Source organism: Rattus norvegicus, chromosome 20 (assembly GCF_021556685.1).
Source record: "Rattus norvegicus strain SHRSP/BbbUtx chromosome 20, alternate assembly SHRSP_T2T, whole genome shotgun sequence".
Lineage (NCBI taxonomy): Eukaryota > Metazoa > Chordata > Mammalia > Rodentia > Muridae > Rattus > Rattus norvegicus.
The window spans coordinates 41,524,585-41,537,704 of record NC_141553.1 but is presented as its reverse complement, the minus strand read 5'-3'; positions in this window follow the sequence as shown (position 1 = coordinate 41,537,704).

The following is a 13,120-nucleotide window of genomic DNA, read 5'->3' as shown; positions in this document are numbered from 1 at the left end:
TATCCGGACTCTATCAGACAGGGCCTTTCGACATCCTGCTCCATTACAGTCCTGCATTAGTCCTCCAGTTCAACCAAATTAGTTTATTGAGGCTCCTAGAAAGCCTTATCTGTTCTCACATCTGGTTCTGTCTCCTCTGGCATTCTTTTGCTCAGCATTCCTTCCCAGAAGATTTTGGCCTGCATTTCAAAGTCTGAATAAAATTCCTATTGCTTCCTCAAGGCCTTCCTCTGGGCATCCCAGCCAAAACCAATTTCCCTTCTGAGACTTTTATGGCTCTGTATTCCCTGCTCCCAGTAGCCACTGCCTTAACCCTCCTCCTGCCTCTGGTTTTCAGAGTGCTGTGACATCAACTTCCACTGCTGTTTGGTATGATGTTAGGCCTCAATTCTCCACAACCATTTCTGGGCCAGTTCATAGTTTGTCTTGTTTTTCAATCTCCACACTACTGTTAAGTCACTCACCAGCCTGCCGGACGCAGTGGGCTCCACCTGTTAGCATTTTGTCTAAGCTCTGCTCCACAGTTGCCTGGCAATAGCCAGGCATGCCTGACTCACTACAAAAGGGGCTGATGGCCCCTCTCCTCTCTCTCTCTTGCCTTCTTGCTCCCCACTTTGTCCTCTTGCCCCTTCCCCATCTCTCCCTATTCCCCTCCCACCTCTCTCTACAGGTGCTCATGGCCAGCCTCAACTCCTCTATTCTGTCTCTGTCTCTGTCTCTGTCTCTCCCTTTCTCTGTCTCTACTACCCTCTCAACTCCCCTCCCCATGACTGAATAAACTGTATTCTATACTGTATGTCTGTGGCTGGTTCCTCAGGGGTAAGGGATGCCTCAGCATGGGCCTGAGGAGGCACCTCTTTCCCCATAACTACCTGCACCTCCACCAATCATACTTTTTCTCTCCTTATCCTTTTATAAAAACACAACATCACCTTCTCTGCTTATTTGTCACAGAAATGCACTGAAACATGGAATCTGGTTGATGTAATTTCTTTTGCTTGCATTAAAGACAACAGTGAAATATCACCTGGTTAACAGACACCACCGTCTTTCCTCTAAGAACAGTTATTTCTACTGCTTACACGATACCCATTTTCTTTCTTTCCTGTCTTTACTGATAATGATACATTTTGAAAAAAAAAGCAAAGAGAGGACTTTTCTTTAAAATTCTTCTAGGACCAAAAGGAAAGTAGGTAGAACACCATAGGTGAAAAAGTACTAAAGGGTTTGTAAGCAGCTGGACAACCTATTTTCTTCCTCTATAATCTCTTTCCTTTTGTGAAGAACTCACTTGAGATGTGAATAGAAAAACAAAACAAAACAAACAAACAAACAATAAACCCTCCTGGCAAGAGAATACCATCTCTGGCCCAGGTGGAGACCTGATATTGCAGGTAGTCTTTGGTTAAGGAACCACCCTTAGGAAGAGAGTTTCGCTTTAAGCAATGCTAAAGAAATAGTTAAATGGTTAAAGAATAACTAGTTCTTAATGAGACACTGTACGTTTCCTCCACAGAATCCCTGTCTCTAGCAAGGGAGTGGGAATTAGACAGAATCCCTGATGCATCTATAACAAGAGGAGCCGTGACTAGGTAATAAAGATAATGAACTTCCAAAATGGCTGGCTTCCTTTTTTCCAAGATGGCGTCTTCCTCACCCTCCAGACCTTACAAAGGAAGTCTTACAGCCAAAAACAGGCCTGGAGACTTGTTTTCTTCCATTGTAGGAATCTCTTGCTGCTAGACCTCCCTGACTAGTTCAAGGCCAGATCAAGACATGCTTACACAACAATTGCGGGCCAATCAGCCACCCTGTCTCTGTTCAAACTAACCAACCCTTAATTGGGGAAGAAAGATGATTTGAAAACTTTTAAAAATCCCTATTCCTCAAGTAGAGGCTGGATTTGGGGTTCCCTGAGTAATTTTTCTGAGAAGTCAACCATCTTTGTCGCTGCAAGCTTGGTGTGTGTATGCACATTCCCTCACTCCTATAAAAGTCTTTCTTTACCAGTTGATTCTGTCTACACCTGTCCGGCATGTTAGAGAATTTCCCAATGTTTTCCTGCCTGCAAAAATGAACCCAGTAAGACCCATAAATGGTGTACAAGCTTATAGACCACACAGACTTGTAGGATTACAAGTCTGTTGTTTTTTTTTTAATAATTCACAATTGTGACTTGTTTTTCTTAACATTTTAAGTTCCCTACCCTACCCCGACATTCTGAGTTTCCTTATTCCTTCTCTAAAGTCCCCCTCCTACACCATGTGACTGACCTCAATGCTATCTTAAATAACAGAGCTTCTTTTCTCCATCATCCTCTTCTAAGCAACCTAGGTGAGCTTACAACTCACCTGTCCAAGTTCTTTCTTTTAATCACTAATAATTTTTTATGGAACTTACATTAATCCATTGTTAAATTATCTTAGTATTGGGAAAACCCTAAAAAGTAACCCTAATTTCCCCTGAATCAAATGTTGACCACAATCAGTCTTCTTGAATCATACAGTGGCCTAAAAAAAAAAAAAACAGCAATATGGGCATGGGAGTGTATACAAGTAATTGCAGCAATCAAGAGATAGAGGCAGGAAAATCAGGAGTCCTAGGCTAGTTTGGGATACATGAGCCCATAGAAATAGAAATAGAAATAGAAAGGACTAAAATATCGAAGAAATATGTGCTATTGTAGCCCAGGAACATATATATTCAAACTTCTTTGCAATATGAAAGTGATCTTCTATAATATAAAGAATAATTATTTTAAATTTTTATATGCAATAAGACTCATTTTTCTGGCCTTCAGTGGCACACACCTTTAATCCCAGCACTATGGGGAACAGAAGTAGATAGATTTGTGAGTTTGAGACCAGCCTGGTCTACAGAGTGAGTTCCAGGAAAGGCTACACAGAGAAACCCTGTCTTGAAAAACAAACAAACAACAACAAAAACAAAAAAAAATCATCTTACCTGTTTTCAACCACAGAAATAATGCCTAGATCTTGTACCTATGTTCTTTATCCCTTGGGATCCTGAGTCCATTCAATTAGCTCTCATCTTGCTTAAAACATTGCAATTAAGTTCAAGTGTATTGATCCCCCCCCAAAAAAAAAAATAGAATATACAAAGGAAAAATGAAACAAAATGAGGAGTAGTGGAGGGAAAATATTTAAGTCCCCCTTTCCAACTGAAACTACCACCCCAGCTTTCTGCCTTTCACCTCTGGGAATCCTGAGTATTGCTTTCCAGATTTCTTTGAAGCTCTTTGAGTGAAATCTAGTTTCGATTCATGCACTAAGACTAGCCCACATGGCATCACAAGTAACATGCCACTTGCCAAAATCAGCTGTTTCCAACCTCCTTCCTGCATCTGATCCTCTCTGGCTAATGAAGGCTTTTTTTGTTTACTGTCTTACCTGCTACACAGGTGTATGTTGCCTCCATGTGTCCCTCTTTTAAAGTGCTTTGTTAAGGCTTTTCTTCCTCTGACACACAAAGGACAACTATGCCCTTTGTATTTTCACTTCTATTGCTGATATTTCCCCCAGATACATTTTGAACTACTGGCCTGCTGAACTGATCCTTCCCAGTCTGTGGGTCATGGCCCCTTTTGGGGTGGACCGACCCATTCTTTCAGGGGGCCAACTTCAGATACCCTGTGTATCAGATATTTATATTACAACTCATAACAGTGAAAGACCCCTGGAGCAGAAAGACCCTCACTCAAGTCTCAGAATGATGCAATCCTCCCAAGAACTCATGAGAGACCGATCTTGATGCAATCAACAAGAGGTTTATTGATAGGGATGACAGAAACCAATGCACTGGGGTCGACACTCGTATCCCACGCAGGGATAGAGGAGTTCAACCTCGAATGGTTTGAAGAAGGGGTATTTAAAGGAAAAACCATACCAAATCACAAGGAAGAACCTCCTGTTTCTCATGATTGTTCTTTAAGATTTTAATCTAACTTTATGGTTAACCAGTTCCTGCTACTATGGTCAGCTGCTATTATGGTCAGCTGCTATTATGGTTAGCTAGTTTCTGGAACAAAGTGGCTGAACCATCTGGAGCAATTACTCTTTCTGTGATCAGCTAGTTTCTGGAACAGGCAGTTCCAGGGCCCACTTTTGGCTTCAACTTTTGTCTAAGGGGCAATTTTAAACTTTTTCCTTTCAACAGTAGTCAAATTACTACAATAAACTAACAATAAAAATATTTTTATGGCTGGGGGTTACCATGACATGAGGAACTGCATTAAAGGGCCGCAGCATTAGAAAGGTTGAAAACCACTCACTGTTCTAAAATATCTCACAGGGACCTCAAGTTATGTTTGGCATATTCAAAGTAACACACTGGTTATGCTTCTTTCAAACATTTTACTGTCATGTGTTTGGCCTTGAGGGAAGCATCCCACATTTCAGTTGTAAGCAGCATCCTCAGTGAAGATGTCAAGACCTGAAACATGGCATCACTCAGCAGTTTAATCTTCCCATTCGCTTCTAGATAATACCTGAAATGATGCCTTTTCTAGATAATATCTTTGGCTGTTGCCTAACAGAGTACCTGGGAGTGCTCCATCTGCTTCTTCTTGTCTTTCACCAGCTCCTTGCCACCTGTGGGTCTGGACATCAACCTGACACCAGAATCTATTAGAATGAACTGGAGAGTGTGAAAAATATTATGGAGAGGTCGAAATGTATTCAAAGAAAAATGATGATGGACATGATGAGAAAGAATAGCCTAAGGTTTCAAGCAGATGACAACTTATTTTGAAATTTGTCTTAGTGTCCTTGATTATAAGGTATACTACCCAAACTAGAAATAAGGGAAAACAATGGTGACTGGGGCCCAACGTGGACTTTAAAAAAATGAAAAAGGACGCAAATTTAAACTTAGTTTATTTTTCCATGTGAAAATTCTATTATAAAGAGAATGTTTAACTTATGAGAGCACTCAGGAGATATCAATATCAAATGCTGTTTTTACCATAACTGGTTCTATCTAACCAGTTAAATGGTGAAAGGCAAAAACTCTGAGACAGTTTAGCATGCCAGAGCCCTCCTGTCCATAATCACAGTGTCTTCCCTGGCCAGTAACCACAATGGATGATCAATAATGAGGTAGCACTCAGTGCTTTGATACTTAAAGAGCTTAACCATGAAACCTCATTTTTAACACTTGAAACTCAGAATTTTCCCGATAGTGACTACTCACTGAATTTCTTTACTAATAGAACTTTACTTAATTGCCAGTAAATTAATTCAGCTTTTGTTTAAAGGAGGAGAGGAGGTAGAAGGAGATGAGGAGGAAGAGAAGGAAGAAGAGGAGGAGGAAGAGAAAGAAAAAAGAAAGAAAGAAAGACAGACAATACTTTAGGGTCTTTGGGTGTTTTGTTTTGACACTGAAAGAAATAGAATAAGCATAGAGTATCTAGAGTTGTAAGATTTTGATAAACAATATTCTATAAATATTTATGTAAAAGAGTGAGTGGAGAGATTACTTTCCAATAGGATAAGTGAAAAAATTCTATAAAGAACCATCTAGAAACAACTGATTACACTTCTGAAATAGAGATTGGCCTACCATGTAATTCAGTTGTAGTTCAGCATCTGTGAGACTCTGCCTGGCCTCTCTATACCTAGAATAGCAAAAAAAATTATAAATTTAAAAAGAAAATTTAGACACAGACATGTGCCTACCATGCCAGCACATAGGAGAGAGATGTGGGATAATGAAAATTTCAAGCTCATTTTCAGATAAAGGCTAGCCTTAGTATATGAGAAATTGAATAGAGATGGGTATCTATGGTCCACTAAGTACGATCTATTCTTACCCATTAAACAGGCACTTCCACTATCACACTATCATTCACATTTCTCTAATGTACACTAGCTACTATCCTAGACAACACCACAGTTTCCCTAAAGATATGAAACTAAAGCACATGGAGAGTTCTGTGTTCTCTCTCTCTCTCTCTCTCTCTCTCTCTCTCTCTCTCTCTCTGATTTTCTCTTTGATGTTTTCACATATATAATGGGCAATTGGGCAGACTTCACATGAGCATATGTAGGACTACAGTGAGCTTCTTACTACCAAGCACTCAACTTTCCTAGATATTCTAAACTCTGTTCAAAATAAGAACAGAAGAGCTCTGTCTCTGTTGTAATTGAATTCCTGTCAGAAGATTAAGTTTTAACTATCTAATGTAGAAAAGACTTTTAAACATTCACTAGATTCTATGGAAATAAGATGAAATCCCAACTAGCTAATCAAAGGACCCTCATATTATTTGGTTTCTCTGAACAAAATGGGGAATGGTCATATACTGCCAAAGGGAGGCAGAATGGCTTGTGAGTATAAGGACCTGTCACCCTGTGCTTATGTGGTTTGGGATAAGATGAATGGCTGCTCGTTCTCAGTTACTTTAACTATAAAATGCTATCATTTTCTTTGCAAAATATATACTTCATTAACTTATGGTAAGAATAAGAAAATGCATTAAGATATGTTTTTCTGCTCCCAGGACACCTCCATTCTTTAGGGATTCAGCCTCTTCATGAAGCCCCATTGTTGTGCTGTTTTTTTTTAAAGAGCCAAGGATAAGTTTGTAGAGCTAGGTATGGTGAGGTGAGAGGGGTGCCTTGGTGGGGAGGCATCTCTCCCCACCTCAACCCTGGATGGAATAGAATTTATTTAGGGAATGGGAAGTGGTGCTGGGAAGGGAGTAGAGATGGACAGACAGATGGACAGACAGACAGCAAAGAGGAGAGGCAGGACAGGAACACATGAAGAGGGGGGAGGAGGAGGAGAGAGGTGTCAGGAGGAGAAGAGAGTAAGAGAGAATAAGAAAGTAAGAGAATGAAGTGGGGGGCAAACAGCCCTTTTTTTATAGTAAGCCAAGCATACCTGGCTGTTGCCAGGCAACTGGAGCAGAGCCTAGAAGAAATGCTAACACCCATGGTCCCCCTGGTTTCAACTGTTTCTTTCTAGCCCATCTCCATTCCTTTGTGACTCCTTGCCACCTGCAGGAACAGGTCTAAACCACAGCCATCACATTTGGTTAGGACCCAGAGTGGATAACAGCAACCAAAAGACAAAACACCCACCCAACGAAGACAAGACCAGATACCCACACCAATAAACACTTAAAGCATCATATCTCCATATTTCTAGATTCCAGTGCAAAACATAAGTATAAACAACCAAGACAATATGTCTCCTCCAGAAGTGAGTAACTCTATTGTGTTAGGCGCTGAGAAATGCAATTTAGCAGATGCACAATCTTCAAAATACCAATCATGAATATGTTCAAAGACCTTAAAGTGAATATAAATTAATGCTTTAATAAAGACCATGAAAACAAAACTGAATAGAAGAATGGAAATAATCCAAGACCTGAAAGGAGACTTTAACAAAGAAACAAAATTACTACCAAAAACTCAAAGCAACAATAAAACTAGAAGTGAAAACTCAAGGTGGCAAACATAAACCTCAATGGTGAGCCTCACCAACAGATTAAAAGGCACCGAAAAGAGAATTTCAGGTCTCGAAGACAAGGTAGGAGACATGGATAGCTCAGTCAAAGAAAATGTTAATTGTTTTTAAAAATCTGGGCATATTGAAACATCCAGGAAATGTGGTACACTATGAAAAGAGCAAACTTATGAAAAATGATGATAGAGGAAAGAGAAAAAAACTCAGGTCAAAGCCACAAGAAAGGATGGAAGGAAGGAAGGAAGGAAGGAAGGAAGGAAGGAAGGAGGGAGGGAAGGAAGATGCCACTAATCTAAAGAAATGCCTAACATGTCCTAAGAGGTACACAGTATACAAATAGAAAAGACCAGACAAAAATTACTTTATGTACCATCAAAAGTAGCCATACAAAATTATTTTATTCTTATACACTATATAGAATTTTCCTCCAAATTGAAACTTTCTCTAGGAGCAAAGGGAAACTCTAGAGACTCTGGAGTTACAAAGAACATCTGCCCAGTGTCTAGGACAGTAGAACCACTCTCTCGGGCCCTTCACACGTTAGGAGGAATAACAACGACTGGGGAAAGAGACTGAGCAGCTGGGCTACAGAGATTTCCTGGCCCTAGAGCCATCTGCGGAGAGCTCCAAGGCTAGAGTGTTCATGAGTCATCACCATTGGTGGAGTGGACGGTTGAGTAATGCAGATGATGGTTTTGAGTCATATTTGTCTGCCCCTGTAAATAACCTCTCACCCATATTTGGTTAGTTGGTATTAAAAACAAACTAAAAAGTAAAAACAAAAACAAAACAAAAAACAACAAAAAAGCGAGTGAACCCATGGTTTGCCAAGTTTCACTTTGGTGCAGTCATTACCTTAGTTTGTCATATGTTTCCTATCTGGGGTGAGTAGGGGTGTGTGTGTGTGTGTGTGTGTGTGTGTGTGTGTGTGTGTGTGTGTGTGTGTGTCTTTTCTCTCCATTTCTCATTACCTCTTCATTTGTATATTCCTCTCAGCAAAATAACAATACATAAGCTTATGTAAACTGAGTAAAAATTTTGATTCTATTTTATTTTTATTTAGTAATGTGATTTAGCATAAAGATTCTGAAATGGATTACCAAAATGTAAAGTCCAGAATGGTTCTCATTAACACTAAGATACATCTATTCATATCTATACTGTCTAGTTCTGTGTGTCAACTTGACACAAGCTTGAGTTATCCCAGAGAATCCTCTGTTGCAGAAATGATGAGACCCAATTGTAAGGCATTTTCTCAACTAGTGATCGAGTGGGGGAGGACCCAGCACATTTTGGGTGGTGCAGTTCCTGGGCTGATAGTCTTGGTTCTATAAGAGAGCAAGCTGAGCAAGCCAGGGGAAGCAAGCCAGTAAGTAACATCCCTCCATGGCCTCTGCATCAGCTCCTGCTTCCTGACCTGTGTGAGTTCCAGTCCTGACTTCCTTTGATGACGAAGAGCAATGTGAATGTGTAAGCTGAATAAACCCTTTCCTCCCCAACTTGCTTCTTCCTCATGATGTTTGTTCAGGAATAGAAACCCTGACTAAGACAATATCTGAGAGTGCGTAAGGTATCTAAAAGCAAGTGAGACCACAACAGCTGTTGGTCATCTATTGTCCTCTGGGGGGTCCAACTACTCAAGGTTAGTTACCACTTGAAGCCAAGGTAATGAAACATTTTAATGATGGGAAGGAGCTTTTAAAAACAAAAACATGGGTCTTGCCTTTCAAGAATATTAGAAATTCTGATACCAAAAATATTAGGCAACTTTCTGTTTTCCCAGAACTCTGTGTCTCTGAAGTAGTAGGTATGTACTGGCCCCAAGGTAGGAGGGAGAGACGGGGCTTTCCTCTCTTGGTTTCCATGTGTCAGAGACCTCTGGATATCTGAGAGCAAGTCTGTGTGAGCCACAGAGGTTGGTGGGATTATTAGCAAATAGACTAGGTACGAGTTTGTGTAAAATCCATTAATTTATTAATGGAATTTTATTGAGATACCTCGAAACACATAGAAGAAAAGCTTCCCAAGAAAGACACGTGGCAAAAAATGTAGGTATAGGGTGGGAAGAGCAATGTCTAAAACATAGTCATGAAATATCCAAAATTAAAACAAACAATGTAAGATTCAGTGTCCCAGAGAGAATAAAAAAGAAGCCACTGAAAAACTAGTACGTTTTAGTGATTAAGGTCAGTTTCACTTGGTACTTCTTGAGGTGTCATATCCAGATATAAAACTTGCTCAACTGCATGGTTTCATAGATAGATGTGAAAGGATTCAGCCTGGTGAGACTTAAAGATAGAAATGGAAATTTTAGTAGGGGCTCTGAGTTCCTTACCTTTGAAAGCATCCACGGGTGGGCATCAACATCCACAAGCTTGATCGGGCCTATGTTCCTCTCAAATTTTAATGAGCATATGCACCACCTGGACATCTTGTAAAAATAAATGCTGATTGAGGAGATCTGGGGTGAGCACTGAGCACTTGGGTGTCTGTACTTCCAGCACATGGGATGGAATTTAAAAATGATTTGGCTAAGGGGAGAAGGGAGGGAAGTTGAAGTCAATATTTAAGAGGAGGCCAAGACGAAATCCCCCTCACTTCTCTTTCCTGCTTTCTGCTTTTATTGTGGTAATAGCGTTTACTTCAAATCCTTCTAATTAAGATTTGCCACTAATCATACATCCTGAAGCACAGGCTTCCCTTTCCTGTAATGCGTCTTCTTCAAGACCCCTATAAAATTAAAATAATCTTAACCTAAAGGGAAAAAAAGAATATTGGTATAAAGCTAGTCAGTATTTTCTTACTTTAAAAGCTATATAATAGCCTTATCTCTAATGCACAGACTTCTAAGAGACTAGTCATTAGCAATGCTATCAGCAACAAAAACTGGTTCTTTATTTATACATACATGGTTTTATATGGAAACAAAGAAAAAAAACTATACTTAACTTCCCAGATTTAGAATTTTCCAGTGTCCATGCCAAGCCATTGGGCAGGGCTCCAAGAGCTCCCTGGTTGAGGCCTTTTCTTGGACGCCTGATGAACTAGCAATGTACTAGGCATTTTTTTTTCTTTTGATGATGGACTATCTCTAAGTGGCCACATTCAGATTTCTACTGCTGGCATTATTGTTTGAATGTGCTGGCATTATTGTTTGAATGTTTGCATGTCTTTAAGCATGGTCTTTTCATTCGATCCTTGATTTTTAAAAGAGCTCCACTGTTCTCATAAATTTCTATCACAGGAAGGCAAGGTTAAAGAAATGCTGTGCTTAGACACAGTAAATAACTTTTAATACTTCAAACTTAATGAAAGCCTCTCTGTAATGCTTAGGTGTCTGCTACGTGCCTGGGATTTTATTAACTAGGCTATTTTTTTTCCTAATGATTCTTGTTAAAACAAGGTTTATTTTGAAAAACGAACAATCTGCTATGCTATGGTGTGCAGCTCGCTGTGTAAGGAACACCAATTCAAAGACGGCCAGTTGGTATGTTGGGTCTTGAAAGTTGGAGCTTGTCATTTTAAGAAAGGAACAAAGTCTCCAGGGCCATAAAGAATAGACAAAGTAAATGTGCTCGTATGTAATAAAAGATTGCTAAAGGTGGTTTGTTTTTCCTTTGGTTGGAGTAAAACCCAAATATATTTTGTCCCAGTGAATATAATGACAGGCATGTTTGTACACATAAAAAGTATGTGATATGTGCTCTTCTTTATGAAAACATGACAAGGTTGGCTGTGCATATACACGGTTAAGATATATTTCATAATATAAGGCATTAGGAGGGTCTAGAGAGATGGCTCAGTGGTAAAGAGCACTGATTCCTCTTCCAAAGGATCTGGGTTCAATTCCAAGTACCCACATGGCAGCTCATAACTGTCTGTAACATCAGTTCCAAGGGATCTGACACACTCACACAGACATACATGCAGGCAGCAATGCACATTTTTAAAAAGAAGTACTTAAAGGCTTGGGAATATATGTAAGTTGTGCATTAAATCCGCTCTACCACTCTAGGCCTATGTGGATGAAAGATAGAACTGGTCCCTCTTTTTTCCATCCTCCCCTTTTTTTTTCTCCAGCAGAGGGTCCATTGTCAGCTTCTAGAGGTCATCTACTGAAATTTAATTGCCTAGTTAGTGTCAGAGCCAATTAGAATTTTCCTTATGATAGAAACACTTATCTGGTAGTCTATCAAAAGCATTGTGTGTAATACCTTCTACCTTAGAAGATTAAGTCATCTAATGGCACAGTGGAAAGAAATGCACTCTAGTCACCATTATAAAGTGGTAACCTTTCTTCCTGAATCTATTTTCCTAGTTCTTGAAGCTTATCTCCTTTGCTTAACTGCCTCAACAAATACTTACTGGGCTTCTGCAATGTATTAGACATAGGGCTGCTTTTTGAAGTCTAAAATTAAATAAAATGACCAAAATATCCTCTATATAAAGTAAACCATTACAAACCAAAAGTGGCACTAAATTAATACAAGGGTGATATATATCAAGGAAGGCATAAATCTGTTTAGAAGTAGTATCCTCTTTGGCTACCTCTTCTCCCTCTTTAAATTCCAAAGCAGTATGGCATTGACGGAAAACAATGAGCAGAATAGAGAGCCCAGGAATAAATACCTCTATTATCAGGTGACTCATCCTTGATAACTTCACCAAAAGCATAAGAATAAATAAAAAATGAAATATATATATATAGATTAGATTAGATTAGATTAGATCAAAGACCTAAAACTTCTAGAAGAAAATCATTAGAATCTATAAATCTATCAGAAATATAAACAGAGAGGAACACTTTCATGTCATCACTACCAGTAATGACATCTTTAAATAAGATTCCTAAATCATAGACAACAAAAGCAAAACTAGACTCATGAAATTATATTAAGCCAAAAAAATCTTAAACAAAATGGCCAATGGAGTAAAGAGAAAGCCTACAAAATGCAAGAAAATATCTCTAGCTGTTCACTTGATAGAGGATTATTTCCAGAATATACCAAAACAAACAAACAAAAAAAAACCCATGAACAGATCAACAATAAACACTGAATAATCAAATTTAAAAATGAGCGGTTACTTGAATTTTTTATAAAACCCTTTCTGGAAAAAAATAAGGAATTAATATGAATAGATTGTTCTCAAAAAAGATATAAATGCAAAGTCAAGAAGTATAAAAAATGTTCAATGTCAGTAATGATCAGGAAAACATAAATCAAAATTCCAGTGCAACCTCATCTCACTGTAGTTACATGGCTGAGTCAGTAAGCCAAAAAGTAAATAGCACAGATGTGTTAAAAAGATGTAGAGAGTTATACATTGTGATGCGATTGAATATATATTATGTTGGCAATGATGTGATGGGATATATACTGTGTGGAAAAGAATGTGATGGGGTATACGCTGGGCAAGGAATAGACAGAAGTATGACAGTTCCACAAAAGACTAAATTTAGACTAGCTTGTCTACTCTCATTACTCAAAAGTGTACTATGAGCAAATCAGAGAGATGCATATATCCTACACTTATTCCAGAGTTAATCACAACAGCATTGATTTGGAACCAAAGCAGTGCTTATCAAGGATCAAGAAATTATATGTATACAAAAGCAGACTATTCTTAA